Source organism: Gymnoscopelus microlampas (assembly GCF_963454915.1).
Source record: "Gymnoscopelus microlampas genome assembly, chromosome: 11".
Classification (NCBI taxonomy): Eukaryota; Metazoa; Chordata; class Actinopteri; order Myctophiformes; family Myctophidae; genus Gymnoscopelus; species Gymnoscopelus microlampas.
This window is the reverse complement of record NC_139948.1, coordinates 6,908,284-6,913,313: the sequence shown is the minus strand read 5'-3', so window position 1 is coordinate 6,913,313 and position 5,030 is coordinate 6,908,284.

The window sequence follows — 5,030 nt, the reverse complement described above, 5'->3', positions numbered from 1 at the left end:
CTACCGGAACCGCTGCCTACCGGTCCGCTGGTCATCAAATTATTGTCTTAGGAATGAGACAAAAACTAAAAAATATCCATGAATTTAAGTCTCCATGGGGTGACTAATCCATTGAAACAAAGTTTTTTTTTGGGTGAAGTGTCCTTTAACCCCTAACTGCTCCCCGGTGCTGTATTAATGCAAAATGTAGCCTACCATGATGCAAATGTGTGTGACAATGCATGTTTCCCTTTTCCCTGTTACCACGGAGTATGAATAATAAAACTTCATATACTCTTACACAGACAATGACGATGCCCAGGAAACCACTTCCATGTCATTTCATCATCAAGTTCTTCCAGACTCTCCTAGTTTGTAGATCGCCATGGTTGGACTTATATAGCTGGAAAGCTTTGACTTAAAAACTGACTAATCTAGAATTAGAACAAATAAAACAGAATGTGTTCAACCTCAAAATACACTTTACCAGTCCTCAATACGTATAGTTTGCCCTTGTAGTATTTGTTTTGTTTTTGCTTTATTTTTATTATAAATAGTTACTAGCGTGGTTTGTTTGTTTGTTTGTTTGTTTGTTTGTTTGTTTCAAGGCTTGGTGTTTCTCTCTACAGCAGTGTATATCCATAGCTGTGTAGCACGATTGTATTTGACTTTTTTTACTTTCAATAGGCTCTATGTTCACAGTGAGCCAACATGCACAATATCAGCACCCTGACTCTGTTTGACCAGAATGGAACAGAGCCTTCATTAGTACCATTGGTAACACCTGTGAAGGAAGTCAGAAGAGACCCAATTTCTTCCCAATATGTCTGCTGTGCATAGAGCCTATTGGACATATTATTAGGAATATCTAAACCCCCCAGTCCCCCACCCCCCCACCCACAAGTCTTATGACAAATGTACTCTCGGTGGAGTGGTCACACACCTGAAAATAGCTGGTAGGATAGGATGAAGTATACAGTACACATCAGGCTTCACAGGTAGCTGAGACGGGGGAAAAAAAAGGAAAAAGTCTGTTTATGGAACCACGATGACATCAGATACCGTGACTAATCAATATGCTCTCTCTCTCTCTCTCTCTCTCTCTCTCTCTCTCTCTCTCTCTCTCTCTCTCTCTCTCTCTCTCTCTCTCTCTCTCTCTCTCTCTCTCTCTCTCTCTCTCTCTCTCTCTCTCCTCTCTCTCTCTCTCTCTCTCTCTCTCTCTCTCTCTCTCTCAGGTGTCTGTGAGTGGCGAGACGGTAAGTGTGTGCGTGAGGGTGGGGGGGGGTCGCTCTGCGTTATAAAGCAAAGCCTGGGAATAGGGGAAAATGTGAGCGATGCTAGAAAGGGGGGGGGCTGTGTGTGTGTGTGTGTGTGTGTGTGTGTGTGTGTGTGTGTGTGTGTGTGTGTGTGTGTGTGTGTGTGTGTGTGTGTGTGTGTGTGTGTGTGTGTGTGTGTGTGTGTGTGCCATGTGTGTGTGCCAGCCAGTAGTGGTAGGGGGTGAAAAAAAAAAGCGAGAGTAGTTTTCGGGGACTGGACTGTCAGACATGTGGTCTCCGGCGCGGTGATGGATGGAGAGTGAGCTAAGACGGATGACATCGTCTGTCTGGGGTGGGGTGGGGTGGGGGGGGGGGGTGTTGTCACAGCGGAGGGGACTGCCGCTTGTCTCCCCCGCCCCCCTCCCCTCCTCTCAATATCAGAGGGCAAAACGAAGTTTGTTTACACTGCCGCTCCGGTCCCAGTGATTTAGAAAAAAAGAGGGGGGGTGGGGGGTTGGTCAGTGGGTTGTTGGGGAGGGGGGGCTACGCTCGCCGCTGCGGGGCCAGATCGAGTTTCTAAACAATCCGACAATCCTCTTCTTTTTTTCTTGAAAGTGAGTGCCGAAGTGTTAAAAACAATTAAAAAAAAGAAACAAATACATCAGGATGCCTGGTTGGTTGCGTATAGGGTAAGATCACACACATAAAGCGTAAAACAAACACAATACCTTGCACAATTTCAGCATTTCTTTTATGTTGACTTTACTTACTTTTTTTTTGTTGTTTTCTAAAAAGTTTCTACTTGCCAAAGTGTAGTTCTGAACAGTACAATCCTCAGTGTTAATGTATGAATTTGTAATAGTGTTATAACAGTTAATAACAGTGTTATAGCACTGTTATAACAGTTCAATTTAACCCAGTTGGGTTCAATTATGAGGTGTTTATAATTTAACCCAGAGGATTAAACCACATGGTGGACAAATGTAACCAAATGGACCCTTACCCTCGAGAAAAAAAAGGGGGGGTGGGGGGTATGGGGTTAAAAGCAAAACAAAGAGTCGATTCAGTGGATCTGCTCTTACTGAAACAATAACCTGTCCTGGAAAAAGAAGAAAGAAGGGAAAAAAAGAAGCTCCCCGGAGATAAAGCCACAGTCATGTCTGCAAAACAACACCATTTGGGAAGGGTGTTATTGTGATGTAAGATGGATCGGAGTCTGCAGTTATTTTGCCCCGCGAGTCAGGTGTGTGTGTGTGTGTGTGTGTGTGTGTGTGTGTGTGTGTGTGTGTGTTGTGTGTGTGTGTGTGTGTGTGTGTGTGACTGTGCGTGCGTGCCCGTGTGTGCGTAGGACTACATTTCCATCCCGGCCCGAATGTAAGGGGCGGGTGGGGGTATAGCGTGTGTCTGTGTGTGTGTGTGTGTGTGTGTGTGTGTGTGTGTGTGTGTGTGTGTGTGTGTGTGTGTGTGTTGTGTGTGTGTGTGTGTGTGTGTGTGTGTGTGTGTGTGTGTGTGTGTGCGTGCGTGTGTGTGTGTGTGTGTGTGTGTGTGTGTGTGTGTGTGTGTGTGTGTGTGCACGTGTGTGTGTGTGTGTGTGTGTGTGTGTGTGTGTGTGTGTGTGTGTGTGTGTGTGTGTGTGTGTGTGTGTGTGGGTGTGTGTGTGTGCGCGTGTGTGTGTGTGTGTGTGTGTGTGCGCGCACACGAGTGTGTGTGTGTGTGTGTGTGTGTGTGCACGCGCGCGCGTGTGTGGGTGTGTGTGCACGCGTGCGCGCGTGTGTGGGTGTGTGTGCACGCGCGTGTGTGTGTGTGTGTGTGTGTGTGTGTGTGTGTGCACGCGCGCACGTGTGTGGGTGTGTGTGCACGCGTGCGCGCGTGTGTGGGTGTGTGTGCACGCGCGTGTGTATGCGTGTGTGTATGTATGCGTGCGTGCGTGTGTGCGTGCGTGCGTGCCTGTGTGGTGTGGGGGTGCGGGGGGGGGGGGGGGGGGGGATTACACTGTCACACTGTTCATAGTGTTTATGCATACCAGGGCCACTGTGTGAGTGTGAGTGCCTCTTTGTCGCGTAAGTGTTTACTCAGAGTGTATTTTGGGAGAATTCCACGGGAGCGGGGGACAGGACAGGAGGGGGGAGGGGGGGGGATCTCTATAAATTATGGAATCGAGCCTCTTTGTGTGTAATGATAACTTCTGTCAGCCAGCCATTCTTCCTGACAGAGTGTTTGTCAAGGGGTGTGTAAATACGAGGGAGGGTATGGGGGGAGGGGGGGGTGTTGAAAGGCGGCGGGCCCCAGGGGGGGCCGGGGGGGGGGGGGGGGGGAGTCTCCTCGGTAAGCCCTTACTCATAATGTTGTCGCGCAAAAAAATAGCTGATCTATAAGCTCACACCAGCTCAGTGGCCTTGTGGTTAAGAGTGGCCGCCCTGAGACCTGGCAGGTTGGCGTTCGATCCCCGGCCGGGTCATACCGAAGGCTGCTAAGATGAGACCCAATAGGCAAATTCCAATACCGAGAATCTCGGCCACTCGCTCACTCCCACTCGGTCACTCCGAGTTCGACCGGAAGTAGTCGGGGTCCAATTGTTCATGTGCTTCTTGGAGGAAGCGAGTGGAGTCGAGTGGAGGAGGCGAGGAGGCTCTCCACTTCCGCATTGAGCGAGTGTACATCAAGTGTACGCTCGACCACTCTCAACAGCTCCTCCGCAGCAGACTTCCGCATCACGTGTACACGTTTTTTTTCCCTTCTCCCGTGACGTATACATGGTCCTCCTCCACATGTGGCCACACAAACAATGCTTGAAACCCTGAAATGCCGAAAACACCGGCCGCCCCCCCCTTCACCCCCGCCGTTCACTCGTTGCGCATCTCTCAAACACACACGCACGCACGCACGCACGCACGCACACACACACACACACACACACACACACACACACACACACACACACACACACACACACACACACACACACACACACACACACACGCAGTGTAAAGTAACTGAAAAGCCAGTGGCTTTAATTGCTTGGATGATATAAAGCATAATACAATTATACATTGTAATATATTGTGCACACTTATACTGTCTCAAAAGCTGATAGTTTCTCTTTGTGCATGCCTCAATGCAGTGCATGGACTACTATAAATGACTGTGACAAAGATTATGTTAACATTGTTAACTTCTGGGACGAAGAAAAAGAAAAAGAAAAGAAAACGGGTGGAAAACGGAACACTCGTCCTAAAACACACTGCCCCATGTTTTTCCGCGGGCCGAGGCCGCCGGATTAGACCCGGGGCGAGGGTGTTTTAGGACGAGAGGTGCGCGAGCAGCGCGATGGAGAAGAAGGACCCGCCTATATTTCCTTTTTGCTTGATATTGTTTGATGGCGAAACAATCATGACTGATACACATGAAAGAATTAAGACCCTTCACAGCTAATAGAGAATTTGACATTTTAAGAATCGGTTCAGAATTGAATGAGTATGGCTATAGTAAAATGTGAACCTGTTTCTGCTATAAATATGCATCCACCGTTCTGCGCGCCCCTCGGCTGCGACGTTTCCGTTATCCTTTTTGACACATCATGGAGTAATGTTTTGTACTGGGGTTCTGGGGACTGTACGAGCAAAAAGAGGGACAGGTCAGGATTAAATTCATAAATGTAAATTTGCTCATCCTGGCGCTTCATTCACTATTTCAGGAATAAATGGCTGTGCACAACAATGTTAACTATAAAGATAATGATGTGGCCATCCACATTGATGAATTGTCTATTCTTAAATTCTGTATAATTCTATACCT